This window comes from Plecotus auritus, assembly GCF_963455305.1.
Source record: "Plecotus auritus genome assembly, chromosome: 8".
NCBI classification, from domain to species: Eukaryota; Metazoa; Chordata; class Mammalia; order Chiroptera; family Vespertilionidae; genus Plecotus; species Plecotus auritus.
In genome coordinates this window covers 86,399,894-86,414,903 of record NC_137782.1, presented here as the reverse complement: position 1 = coordinate 86,414,903, position 15,010 = coordinate 86,399,894, and the positions used below count along the sequence as shown (strand labels likewise).

Below are 15,010 nucleotides of genomic sequence, written 5' to 3'. Positions count from 1 at the left end.
GCTACAAAATACATTTTAAGTTACAAAAAATACCAAAATTAAACAAAGTATCTTTTCTGATCACAACTATAAATTAAAAGCAGAAGAAAAACTGGAAAATTCCTAAATACGTGGAAATTAAATAGCACATTCTTAAAGAACAAATAGGTCAAAGAAGAAATCAGAAGAGAATTTAGAAACTATCTTGTGATAAGTGAAAATGAAAAGACAATATACCAAAACTTATGAGATACAGTGCCAACATGGAAATTTATAACTGTAATTGCTTATTATATCAAGAGAGAAGAAAGATCTCAAATCAACAACCTAACTTTGCACCTTAGGGAACTAGATAAAGAACAAACTAAACACAAAGCTAGAAGGAGGAAAACAAAAATTAGAGCAGGATAAATAAAATAGGGAATGGGAAAAACATAGAGAAATCCTTGAACCCAAGAGTTGGTTCTTTGCAAAGACCAAAATAACACAAAATTTTAGTTAGATTGACTAAGAAATAAGGAAAGAAGATTCAAATAACTAAAATCAGGAATAAAAAAGAAATCACTACTACCGATTTTATAGAATAAAAACGATAATAAGAGAGTACTATGAACAACTGGATGCCAATAAATTAAATAACCTGGATGAACTGGACGAATTCCTAGAAACACACAACCTGCCAAGACAAATTATGAAGAAATGGAAAGTCTAAAGAGACCTATAACTAGTAAAAACATTGAATCAACATAAAAAACTTCCTAACAAAGTAAAGCCCTGGACTAGATGGCTTCCCTACTGATTCTAGCAAACATTTAATGAGGAATTTACAACAATCATTCTCATAATCTTCCCAATAGATAGATACAGACAATCAGGCCTGGGTTTGGAGCCGGAGCTGGGTGGAGGAGGGCAAAGGGGGGGAAATGGGGAACATCTTTAATACTCTCAACAATTATAAAAACGCACAAAGTTCGAGGCCTCATACTTCCTGATTTCAGAACACACTAGGAAGCTATAGTAATTAACACACTGTAGTAGTGGTATATGTAAGGACAGATATATAGACTAATGAGATAGAATATAAGCCCAGAAATAAACCCTAATGTATATCGTCAAATGATCTCTGACAAGGGTACCAAGACTATTCATTGGGCAGAAGATAGTCTCTTTAATAAATGATAATGGGAAAACTAGATATCCACACAGAAAAAAATGAAGTTGGATCTTTACCTTACATCAAACATGTCAACCTTGCGGCCTGTGAGCCGCGAGGTTGACATGCTTGCCTTATATCATATAGAGAAATTAACTCAAAATTGATTAAAGACTTAAATGTAAAACCTAAAACTATAAAACTTCTAGAAGAAATCAGAAAAAAGTTTCATGATATTAAATTTGACAATGATTTTGTTGATAAAAACCAAGCACAGACAATAAAAGCAAAAATACACAAGTGCGAGTACATCAAAATTAAAAACCTTTATGCATCAAAAGACACTAAAAACAGAGAAAAAAATGCAACCTACAGAATGGGAGAAAATATCTGATAAGGGATTAAGATCTGTAATATATAGAGAATTCCTAGAATTTAACAGCAAAAAACAAACAACCCCATTCAAAAAAGGGCCTACATAAACATCTCTCCAAAGGAAACATACAAACAGCCAATAAGCATATGAAAAGATGCTCAACATCACTAATCATTAGAGATACACAAAACTACAATGACATATCACCTTACACAAATTAGGATAGCCATTATAAAAAAAAACACACAACAGAAAATAACAAATGTTGGGAACAATGTGGAAAAATTGGAAACCTTGGGGGATTTTAAATGTTGCAACCAATAAGGAAACCAGTATGGAGGTTCTTAAAAAAACTAAAAACAGAATTACTATATGATACAATAATCTTCTTTCTGGGACTATAACCAAAAGAAATGAAAACAGGGTCTTGAGATTATTGCACACCCATGTTCACTGCAGCATTGTTCACAGTAGCCAAGAGGTAGAAACAGCCCAAATGACCACCCATAGATGAATGGATAAAGAAAATGTGGTATATTTATGCAATAGAATATTATTCAGCCTTAAAAAGGAAACTCTGACATATGCTACAACATGGATGAACCTTGAAGACACTATGCTAAGTGAAACAAGCCAGTCACACAAACACAAATATTCTACTTATATGAGGTACCTAGAGTAGTCAAATTCATACTGACAGAAAGAATGGTACCAGGGGCTGGGGAAGGCAGGAGATGAATTATTGTTTAACTAGAGGCCCGATGCACGAAATTCATGCAAGAGTAGGCCTTCCTTCCCCCAGCTGCTGGCACCGGCTTCCCTCCAGCACCCGGGACCTGGGCTTCCCTCCGGCCGCTGGACCCCGGCTTCCCTCGCAACCCTGGCTTCATCAGGAAGGATGTCCAGTCTAATTAGCATATTATGCTTTTATTATTATAGATGGGTACAGAGATTCAATTTGGGTACAAAAAAGCTCTGGAGATGGATGGTGGTGATGAGCACAACAATGTGAATATACTTAATGCCACTAAGTTATATACTTAAAAATAGTAATGTTATTTACCATTAAAAATGTTATGTATATTTTATCACAATAAAAAAAAATCCTTTAATAGACAAGTTACCTTGTTTATCTGAGGCAAGACAGGTAACCTAAATGAGTTCTGTGATGCCGGGCTAAAGGCAGTGGTAGGGGAGGAAAATGAAGAGGGCTGGGCCTGCCTATTGTATCAAATTCAAACTGTTTTAAAGTTACCAGTCACACCTTACTCTCTCAACAAAGGCAGCAGGTCATGTCTTGAGATTTTTCCTGCCTCAAATATTGTTTCTTTTAGCATCCTTTCTCCACAATGGCATCCTCTTCCTTTGGTTCTTTCTTCACACCTCTGCAGAACCTACTCAAGATGCTTACTGCCACTCTGAACCCTGGCAGCTGAAGGCTCCTCCCTTGCGCTCCTTGGTGCTCTGCACACTTCCTCTCCCTGAACAAATTGTAGGTGGAGTGCCTCTCTTCCTTCTGGTTGAACAGCACCTCTCTAGCTGTTCATCCCGGATCTCCAACTCTGGCACAAGGCCAGAGGCCAGCAGCTGCTCAGCCAACACTTGCTGGTAAAGGAGGCGAGCTGACAGCTTAGCAATTCACCAATTCACCGAGACAGAACAGGCATTCAGGGGAAGATGGAGGGACAGAAGATGCTATAGGACCTGCGGATAGCCACCAACAGTAGTAGCCCATTTAGGAGGGGGCTGTTCCTGGGACACAGAAGTGACCAGGTTTTTTACATGCTGAGTTTGAAATGACAGCAAGACATCAGTCACATATGGAACTGCTCTGTGAGAGATGAGAGGATTGGGGTTGAGCCAGGGGAGTTATCTGCATTAAGGGGATGTTAGCTGAGATCAGGAGTGAAGAAGTCAGTAACAGAGAAGACCCAGGCATGAGTAGAGGCTGAGACACAATCTGGGGAATGCCCTCTCATAGGCCTCTTTTTGTTACATAACATGAAGTTCCCATTGCTAAATGATCATTAAAAAATATTTATAGAAAAAGTTCTAAAGCATCTATTTCCAAGGATGAATAGTGAGGACACAAAAGCAATCCCATACAAATGTGAAAGTGTTTTGTAAAATCCATTTACATAACCAAGTTTTATCATGTTCTATGTTAGTCTAAGAGCTATGTTCTACATGATCAGATTAACAAGTGATATATTTTGAGGAAAAGCTTGCTCTTTATTAAATTTGTCTACCTGTCAAAAAAAAAAAATAAAACCAAACACAAAACACCTTTACATATGCTATATCTTATTATCAGAGGCCTACAAGGCTGGCACTTATATCACACAACATAACCTGGGATCACAGGTTAACACATGGTGAGGCACAGACAAAATTGCCTGGCTGCTAATAAAATGTGCTTCATCACTTCCCTTTCCCTATTAATACAAGACTACTTTAGACAACCAAAAAACACACATGAAATTACATACACATAATCATTTAAGTTACACACCATACGTTTAGGGTGACACAAACAGAGTCCAAATAGAATGTTGTAGGAACAAAGAGCCAGGAACAGCCTGGCCCATGGGCACCTGCAAGCCCCTGAGGCCAAACCCAAAAGCCAATTTCATTCCACTGGGCTAAGGTATTTGTCCAGAGCCAAGACATCTGCAGGAGAGACAAATCGCATTTCCATGGCTACCTCTAGTATTGCAGTGCAAATGTGTTGATCAGGCCTCCCCAGAGGTGCACGGAGGAAAATAATTCAACTTTAGTTTTGTTCTGTGAAGGAGAGTTTAGAAAGTAAGGCTGTAAGGCTGTAAGGAACATGGAGTAGGCTGGCGGATGGGGCAAGGTGTATGGTGCACAAAAGCAAACGAAAGCTTTCATTGAGTGAACCTTGCTCCCAGCTGGCTCCTGCTGGGGGCCACCCTCTGTTAGGGCAGGCTGGGTCAGAATCTGGGTGTGGAGCAGAGGTGCCTGCCCCATGCCTGGCTAGGTTTCTGGGGACAGCAGATGGGCTCTCAGAAATATAAGGTCTCTCTGATTTGGATGTTGGCCACCTAATCTGTTGGCCAGTCCCTTCAAGGTTTTCAGTTAAAGTACACAAAACAGCCATGTGTACAAATGACTGCCACATATACTGAAAACGTGTCCAAAATCAGAGTATGTTAGCAAACCACTACTTATTCTCCTGGTAGGTTTAAAGGGATCTGTCTCCCCTTTTCTGCAAAAAAACTGTATATGAATCAGCCCTGTCAATACCACCTGTTGTTTCCTTTTCACAGGATACAGTGGGTGGGAAGCACTTCCAGATCTCTTTACTGGACTGTCCACTTCTCTGGTTCTTCATGTAAGGCTCAAGGAGGGAGATGGATACATACCATATTAGCCAAATGACACTTCTGAGGGCAGAAGTGGGGGAGAACAAAAACCAATTTCTGGACTTGTATCATTATGCTTGCTAGACTTTTCATGAACCTTGTTCATGCCATGGTAACGCCAATAGGATGCTTCCAGAGGGTGGAGGATGTGTGGGTGCCTGGAGGACACTGGAACTGCCTAGGTGACTTCCGGGTGACTGGTTCCTTTGGGCAGACACCCAGAATGCCGGGCTGTGTCCACAATAATCTAGCTATTCTCGCTTTTCTACAACCCTTAAAACCATTCTGTGGCTTCTAGCTGCATTTAAACTAAAAATCACCCATCCTTCCAAGGTCCCCTGCCTATGTCTCCCTCCTCCTCCACACTCTCCTGGCTACTCACTGCTTTCCACTGAACAAAGTCCAGCCTGGTGTCCAGCTCTGTGCCTCTTCCTCCCACAGCCTGGAGCACTCTTGGCTCACGGGTCAGCTCAGGCAGAACCACTCTTACCACCTCATAAGCTCATCTGGTCACTCCTCCAACGTCAGAGGTCATTGTCCTCACATCCTCAGTATTGTATGAATGGCATAATCTCACGGGTTCCCTGTGTTTCCCAACTGGGCTGTGAGGCCCAGGAGGGCAGGGGCCTGCCTGTCCTTCCCCTAATTTAAATTTGTCTACCCATTAAACAAATAGCTTTACATGTGCTGTATCCATTACCAGAAGCCACAAGGGTGCTGCACCTGCACAGGGCTGGGAGGAGGGACGGCAAACGCTGGCTGAACGAATGCAGCAGGGTTGCCAGAACTGACTGCGCCCCTCAGGGGTCCCCGAAGTTCAGAGTCCAGGGAGAACTGCGGGAGCTGGGGCAGGAGGGCGGCAGGAGGGAAGACCAGTGCTCGAGGGACTCCCAGGCCACCTCCAGGCGCTGCCGCTGGAGACCCGTGTGGCAGGCACGTGGTTCTGCACCCCGGAGACCCCCGGCCCTCCACCACTCCGCCCCCGCTCCAGGGCGCAGCGCACCGGCGCCCGCCCGGAGGCCCATGTGCTGCCAGTTACCCGCAGCCCCGCCAGCCCTCACCCACCCCAGGTCCCCCGCTTACCCTGCAAGCGCCCCTCTGCCCCACCCGCAGAGGAAGGTGACGTTCCCGGGGAGGGGGAAGGAGGGGTGACAGAGGGTGCCTCTCAGTTTTCCCACCCGGGCGGCCGCCGTCACCCTGCCTTCCACACACAAGCTGCACGAACCCGCGGATCCCGGGGCCTGGGCCCCGCCCACTTTCACGCCACGTTCCTGCTGGGCGGGGCGTGGCGGGACAAATGCGCATGCGCGGAGTAGAGGCGGGGCGTCTCGGGCCCCGCGGCGCAGGCGTAGTGGTCTTTCCCACGTGGGTTGATCTGATGGTTCTTTGCAGCCCTGAGCCTGGCTAGTGTCCCCACAGAACTGGGGTCTCGGCCCCTTTGGTGCACTCCCCACCTCCCCGCCCCCACACACCGCCCCAATCCCTACCGCGGCTCTTCCCGTCGGATTCAGCTTCTGATCCAGCTTCGTCGTTTTACACTCACACAGTAATATATATAGGAGTGTGCGTTTCCTTACATTTTTACTAGTAGAGTCTTTCCAAACCTTTGGATTATTGCCAATCCAATTATTACAAAAATTCTACCTCATATACAGTTTTAATTTATATTTATTCTAATATTTTGAAATGTCTTTTCAATGGAATTGTGATGACTCTGTTTCTGTCTACTGGACAGATCTCTGACCATATTTTACTGTTAGAGTTTCTAGAATTTTTCACTTTGGTTGATACAGGCTTTTGCTTGTGCTATTTATGTTTGGAAAGCTCTTCCCCCAGGTCTTTCCTTAGTGAATTGCTATGGTCGGAATGTTTGTGTCCCCCAAAATTCATATGTTGAAATCCTACCAGGCAAGGTGGGTGAGGCCTCTGGAAGATTAATTGAGTTTTAATATCCTTATCAAAGAGGATGTAGAGCGATCCCCTGCCCTTTCTGCCATATGAGGGTGCAGTGAGATGACATGGCTCTGAGGAAGATGGCTCTTACCAGACACTGAATCTGCTGGCAGCTTGATCTTGAACTTCCTAGCCTCCAAGACTGTAAGAAACAAATATTTGTTATTTATAAGCCACCCAGTCTATGGTATTTTTTTTACAGCAGCCCAGATGGACTGAGACATAGATTCTTTCTCATTTTTTTTTTGTTAAATATATTTTTATTGATTTCAGAGAGGAAGGGAGAGGGAGAGAGAGAGAAACATCAATGATGACAGATAATCATTGATCGGCCGCCTCATGCATGCCCACACTAGGGATTGAGCCTGCAACCTGGGCATGTGCCTTGACTGGGAATCGGACTGTGATCTCCTGGTTCATAGGCTGATGCTCAACCACTGAGCCATGCCAGTTGTGCTCTTTCTCATTTTTTAAGACTTAGCTCAAATAGCTCCTCTTCAAACCACTTTATCTAGAGTGGCCTCCCCAGTCCTATATATTTTCACCCTTTATGTTATTTTCTTCATGCACGCATCACACCTTTTGCTACATTATTTATTTGTTGAGTTGTGTATTTTTATATGCTTTATTCCACTACTGAAAGATAAGCTCCATGAAAACAAGGAAGTGTTCTGACAATTGTTGCATGCCCAGTACCTAGCACTTGGTCGGTGCATGGTAGGTGCCCATATGCCCTTGGCCCACTTCTGACTTCAGCTCGCCAGGGGTGGTGAAGAATTCCCATGAATGCTGCCACCTCACATGTTAGGGCTCTCCATGTTAGGGCTTACCTTAGAACTTTCTTGGGCAGCCCTGGCAGTAGGCACAGCCTAGAAGTTCAACCCTTAACTAATTGGGGATGAATGCCTCAGCCTTCCATACTTCATGGGAGCAGGACTGAGACTTGGTTGCCCTAAGGAGCCCAAACATGCCCAACCCCTGTGTTGGCTTTCCCTTCTTTCTGGGCCCCCTCTCCAAAACAAACTACTGTACTGGCATTGAAGCTCTTGTCTCAGAATGTCTTTGGAAAAACCCAAACTAAGACAATACTCAGTAAATATTTGTTGAAGGAATGGATGGATTAATTATGGTGCTTCTCCAGGTTTTATTAGTCAGCTAGAAGCTGTTAGAATCCAATTGGCACCTACCCTGGAAATGCTCCAGAAAATGTATGCAAGTGCTCTGATAGCAGGAAGGAGTGACTAGCCTGCTTTTGGGGGTGAGAAAGTTTTAGAAGAGGTAGAGTTGCCCCAGTTTACCCAATGTGACTAAGGACAGAGTGGAGGAAGCCCACTATTTTGTGCAGATACCTGATCAGATTTGTCATCAACTCTCACCTATCTAGGAGGAAAGCTACAAATCTCTCTGTTATATGAAGTAGTGTAAGTATCAGAGGTTCTAAACTTCAGTTGTATTTTAGCTCCAGGCTCAGAAAAGCAACAAAACCAGACAAGTGACCCTAAGGCTGACCCCAGGACCAGATACATTAGACAATGACCCCCTGCCCTGGCACAGACCAATCAATAAGTGGAAACCTAGACCCTGAAAGGACACACCTGGAAAGCTGCTGAGTATTCTATTGAGATCTCCTGGGACCTCCCCTAAGATTTCTACCCTTAAAACCCTTAGGACAGAGGACCCAATGCTCTCTCCCTCCCAGGAGAAACCCAAGCCTTTCCCTTCCCCCCTGCCTCCCCCCCCCCTCACCCTATGTTACCATTGCCTTCCTTACTCCCAAGCTTCAAGGGCCCTTCCTTTGCCTCTATAACTTGTTTCCTCAGCCTATTTCTGAAAAGTTCGGAATGGGCTGGGGTCGCGCACCTATGACATGAGGCCATAATGTATAAAAAAAGATTTTATTCTGACCACCTGGGTGCAGGTGGGTTGAGACTGAGAAAGGCATCAGCGAAGAGAGCAGGGAGAGATAGGTTTTTATTAATTTTTGCTGGCTGCAAGCTGCTCTGCTGACGTAAGGGTCTGGTTTGTCCTTGGTTCCTCCCATGCCAGGTGTCTTCTGGTTATCTGAGCTATGCTGTACTCAAGGCTGCAAGCTTTCTGCAAGATATCCGCTAAGCACAATAAGTTTTTCTTTGCCCCATTTCATTCTCTTTAACCCTTTCAATTTCTTCTACAAATTACTTCTTCTGCCTCTGTGATTTTATAAATAGATGTTCTCTTATAGTTTGAGCTTTGGCTCTGAATTACTTCCTAGCCAGAATTCAAGTACCAGGTACCAAGGTTGCTGAACCCAGGTCTGGTCAGACCCCACAGGTCTAACATCTGGTGCCATTTCAGCTGCTGACAACACTTTTTCTTTATTTTTTTACTATATATTTTTAATTTTTATTGAATTCACTGGGATGACATAGGTTAATAAAATTATATAGGTTTTAGGTTTACAGTTCTATAATGCATCATCTGTATATTATATTGTTTTCACCACCCCAAGTCAAGTCTCCTTCCATCATCATTTATCCCCCTATACTGTCTTCTACTCTCCTCCCCTGTCACCTCTCTTTCCCTCTCATAATTACCATACTATTGTTGGTGTCTATGAGTTATTTTTTTCTTTTGCTTAATCCCTTCATCTTTCTCACCCAGTCCTGTTCTCTGTGTCTACGAGTCCGTTTCCATTTTGTTTGTTAGTTAATTTTGTTCATTATATTTCATATATAAGTGAGATCATATGGTACTTGTCTTTCTCTGACTGGATTGTTTCCATTTACACAATGGAATACAACTCAGCTATAAAAAAAAAAAAAAGGAAATTTTACCTTTTGAGACAGATGGGAATTTGGAGAGTATTGTGCTAAGTGAAATAATCTATGTCAATGAAGTGTTAAAATCCCCTACTGTGACTGTATTACTTTCAATCACTCCACTTTTTAAAAAAATATATATTTATTGATATTTTACAGAGAGGAAGGGAGAGGAATAGAGAGCTAGAAACATCGATGAGAGAGAAACATCGATCAGCTGCCTCCTGCACACCTCCCACTGGGGATGTGCCCGCAACCAAGGTACATGCTCTTGACCGGAATTGAACCCAGGACCCTTCAGTCCGCAGGCCGACGCTCTATCCACTGAGCCAAACCGGTTTCGGCTCAATCACTCCACTTTTGTCCATCAAGATTTGCTTTATATATTTAGGTGCTCTTAAGTTGGGTGCATAAATGTTTACAAGGGTTATATACTCTTATTGCTCCCTTTATCATTATGTAGTGTCCTTTTTTGTCTCTTACTATAGCCTATGTTTAAAAATATATACATATATATTTGCTTATTGTTGACAGTATTAAAAATGTTCCCCATTTTCCCCCACTTTGCCCCCATCCACCCAGCCCCTACCCCAACCCAGGCCTTCATCATGCTATTGTCTGTGTTTATGGGCTATGCATATCTATATATACTATAAAAGGCTAAGTGACCAACTGTATGACCATACGACTGACTGACCCACCTGCTGGTACATATGACATGCACTGGCAATCTCTATATATAAAAGGATAATATGCAAAGTGTCCCGTTGGGAGTTTAACCGGGAGACTGGGAGTTTGATTGCTTGCTATGACATGCACTGACCACCAGGAAGGCCCCAGCAGGCAGCTGGAAGCTAGGGAAGGGAGGCCCCAGCCTGCAGCCATAAGGATCCAATCGGCCCTGATTGCTGGCCAGGCCTAGGGACCTACCCATGCACAAATTTCATGCACCGGGCCTCTAGTTTAAAAATAAACGTTGACTTGTGCATGTGTGATACATATAAAGTTCTTGCTGATGCCAATTGCATTTGTGTTTTAATTTTATTTTATTTATTTTTTTTGTATTTATTTTATTTTTTTTTTACATTTTTTTAAATTGTTTGAAGTATTAAAAATAGTAGTACATATGTCTCTTTTTTTTCCCCATTGACCTCCCCCCACCCTCCCCTTCCCCCCAGTACATGCCTTTACCTGCCCCCCCCCCAGTGTCTTTTATCCATTGGTTATGCTTATATGCATGCGTACAAGTCCTTCGGTTGATCTCTTACAGCCCCCCTCCCCCCCAAAACCTCCTCTGCCTTCCCACTGTAGTTTGACAGTCTGTTCAATGCTTCTTTGCTTCTGTATCTATTTTTCCCCCTTTTCTTTCCTTTAAAAAATCTTGCCTCTGCAGACTAGAAATAGACATATAATAACAAAAAATGTTTGAGTCCCAATTTCAATGTCCAACAGTTCTGATTCCCCGTTTCAATGTCAAACAGTTCCTTATGTGTACATGTCAGCAATGATATCTGGATGGTGGGCACATGGTGGCAATGCAGGTCCAACCCTCTCTGGTTTGGTCCTAGGCAAGTGCTGCGTCGCACAGCTTCTGACTGCTAGCGTGGCAAGGCGTCGTCAGCGTTGTGTTTTAATTTTATAATACTATATTATATATACTATTTTGATGTGTAATTATTTGCAGTAGCATAATTAGCGCACGAATCTTTCTTCTAATTAATTTCCTTTCAATGTGCACGAATTGGCCACTAGTAAGTATATAAGTTCTTTGGTTAATCTCTTCCTGTCACCCCTCCCCCCTGTCTCTGAGATCTCTCAGTCTGTTCCATGTATGCATGCCTCTGGACCTAGTCTGTTAATCAGTTTGTTTTAGATAAATAATTAGATTCTATATATTACTGAGATCATTTGGCATTTGTCTTTCTCTGGCTTATTTCACTTAGCATATTAATCTCCAGATCCATCCATGTTATCTTAAAGAGTAAAAGATCCTTATTTTTTATAGTCACATAGTATTCTGAAAATGTACCACAGCTTTTTTACCCTCTCATCTTCTGATGGGCACTTGGGTATCCATGACTCTGGACCTCATTTGTTTATCAGTTTATTTTGATCATTAGATTCCATATATAATTGAGATAAGGTGATATTTGTCTTTCTCTGACTGGCTTATTTTGCTTAGCATAGTAATCTCCAGGTCCATCATGCTGTTGCAAAAGGTAAAAGAAAGATCCTTCTTTTTTATGGCCACATGGTATTCCACTGTGTAAATGTACCACATTTTTTTTTTATCCTTTATTTACTGATGGGCACTTGGGATATTTCTAGATCTTAGCTATTGTAAATAATGTTGCTATGAACATAGTGGTGCATATATTTTTTTCTGATTGGTATTTCAGGACTCTTAGCATATATTTCCAGACATTAGGTCACTGGGTCAAACGGCAGTTCCATTTTTTATTTCTGAGGAAACTGCATACTGTTTTCCACAGTGGCTGTATGTGGGGACCCTAACCAGAGTACACCAGATGTTAAAGGGTTAAAGGCCCATTTGCCACACACTACCTTTACTTGCGCAGCTCCTGAGTCTCAGTGTGCTTTTCTCTTTCCTTCTAGTTGTAGAATTTCCACTCAGCCAGCCTTCCTGTGGTTCTGAATGATGTCCATTTTGTCTTTTAGTTTTAGTTTTGAAGTTGTAGTGTGAGGCAGCAGTTCAGGTGTTTACCTATGCCGCCATCTTGGTTTCTCTCTCATTGTCATTTTAATTTGCATCTCTCTGATGATTAGTGATGTTGAGCATTTTTTCATATGTCTCGTGGCCATCTGTATGTCCTCTTTGGAGAAGTGTCTATTCAGGTCCTTTGCCCATTTTTTATTTGGATTGTTTGTCTCCCTTTTGTTGAGTTATACGAGTTCTTTATATATTCTTGAAATTAACCCCTTATCGGGTGTATCATTGGCAAATATGTTCTCCCATCCAGTGGGTTCCCTTTTCATTTTAAAAATATATATTTTTATTCATTTCAGAGAGGAAGGGGAAGGGAGAGGTAAATAGAAACATCAATGATGAGAGATAGATTCCATTGGGGATTGAGCCTGCAACACAGGCTTGTGCCCTGACTGGGAATCCTTCTTCATAGGTTGACTCTCAACCACTGAGCCATGCCAGCAGGGATTTACAAATTCTTTATTTTTTTGAATTTTCCATTAATATTTTCATACCTTAATTAACTGGATAATTGAAATTGGAAAGTTGGGACTACTAAATCTAGATAGTCTTTTCAGCCTCCCAGTTTCCCTTTCTAGGTATATATTACCAGCTTGTTTGTATTCACCAGAGGCATTTTTATATACATAAGCATATATGCATATTTATAGATTTGTTTCTAATATTTTTCAATCACAATGGAATGGCTCAACTTCAACCACATTTTTAAATTTCTGGGAATATGTTTGGTGTCAGTCTGTAGAAAGGACATCGGGTGGCAGTATACTACCAGATGATGGGGGCTAGGAGGGCCTTTGCAAAAACTAAATAGCAACTGCACTTGGTTTTCCTATACTGTGGTAGCAATACTCATATCTGATAAAATAGACTTCAAAACAGATGCATGATATGGGAAAAAAAATGGTGGTGGAATAGAAAGACGTGTCCTGAGCCTTGTCCCGAAGCAGATAGAAAGAACAGCTGAGGGTCGCATGAGGAGTGTCTGTTGGAGAGTTAAGGGACAGCTATACTCCAGGAGAAGGTGGGGGACTGCTGGACGGGGTTCCCCTGACCGGACAGCCCCCACTGCTTCTGGGTTCCCTCCCAGAGCCACCGGCTTGGATGCGGAGACCATGCCATCTTGAAGGGTAAAGTGGATGTTATTGGAAACCTGAAAATCTACAACTGTGGTACCCACCGAACAGCTGCGAACCCCAGAACAGCGGTCCCCAATTGGCATAAACACACGGATTCATAGGAGCTCTACACTCCACCATGGAAAGGTCAGATTTCACCTGGGATAAAGTGAGGTCTCTGGTCCCGGCGGGACAGAGAAACATGTGCACTGCAGAAGCTGGAGGACCGGGGGAAGTCTGAGCCTAGACAAATCCGTGGCTGTTGGGGCTGGCGTGATCCATGAATGTGGAAGGGGGTCCTCAGAGCTGCTAACAGAAGGGATCTCTAAAAAGCAACCCATTTTGATCTGACACAGAAGGACAGCCTAAAAACTCTGGGAGTGTGCCAGCTGTTTGGACACAAGGGGGAAAAGGGGATTGCATAGGCTTAGGAGCAAACCCGGAGTTCACACACTCACGCTTTCTCCTCTTTGAATCCTTGCTTCTGATTACTGAGCCCAATACATAGGATCACCCAGTTGGGGACACCCTAGGAGACTGCAGGAGAAGTTGTGTTTCTGGAACCTGGGGATCAGAGCAAGGAGTGATAGTCAGAGAACCAGCTCTGGGGCAGCCCACTCCCACAAACTGGTATTGAGTGCCATAGGGAAAGCAGGATCTAAAGCAGAGGCTAGAAAGGAACCATAGAACTGGAAATCAACCCAGAAACACTGCCACCCAGGGGCTGAATCACAAATTGACTCCTGTGTAATCACAAATTGAGGAATACAAGAAAGTAAGACACACTGCCTGCTTAAAAATCAGGACTGGCTTACAACACTGAGGAGCAGTAGAATGCAGGGAACGGCAATATTGTCCTGACTGGGAAATAGGTGTGCCAAACAGAACAATAGAGGAAGTAAATGACCTTCACTACTGCACATTTTATTTTTATTTATTTTATTTTTTAAATTATTTTTTTCTTTTTCATCTTTTACTTAAAAAACTAATTTTTTTCCTCACTTGATTTTACCTTTTTAATGATTACATTTTTATTTTCAATCAGTATTATTACTATTACTGTTTTACATTTTTTTAAAAAAAGTGTCATTTTATTTTCTCTTTATTTGACTTTGAGATTAGTGTTCTATATTCTATTTTCATCTTTCCTTTAGCATCATTCTAATCTATCTCAACTCTATCTTTATGCCATCACTCTCTTCCTAGCTTTTGCCCTTTTGTTGTCCTGTTTCTCTTACCCTTTTCCTGCCTTAGATTTTCCCTATTCTTTCTTTTTACCCCCTGTTAAAATTTCACCCTACTTATATATCTAATTTCCAATCCCCTACTCCGAGTTCATACACACCTCTCTCTTCTCTGTCTTCACTATCCAAAAATTGTTTTTCTCTGTCCTTTTGTTGTTGTTTGCTCGAATGTTCATTATATCATTATTTTATGCTTGTTTGTGAGATTGTTTTGCTTATTCTTTTTTGTTTTGTTTTCTTGTTTGCTTTGTTTTTGTTTGTTTTTTGCATCTGTTTTT

General features: G+C 42.3%; 1 protein-coding gene across 6 annotated transcripts in view; it reads right to left on the bottom strand.

The window, feature by feature from the left end:
• Nucleotides 1-6,128, bottom strand: part of ENTPD6 (ectonucleoside triphosphate diphosphohydrolase 6) — a 34,670-nt gene extending 28,542 nt beyond the window's left edge. For 4 of the 6 annotated variants that reach the window (XR_013961452.1, XR_013961453.1, XM_080684631.1 and 1 more), the window contains exon 1: nt 5,978-6,124. The gene's annotated coding sequence lies outside the window, so the exon portion shown is untranslated. Of the gene's footprint in view, nt 1-5,977 lie in introns of all 6 variants that reach the window. The other 2 variants (XM_080684633.1, XM_080684632.1) reach the window with 1 other exon arrangement.
• Between the last annotated feature and the right edge of the window lie 8,882 nt (nt 6,129-15,010).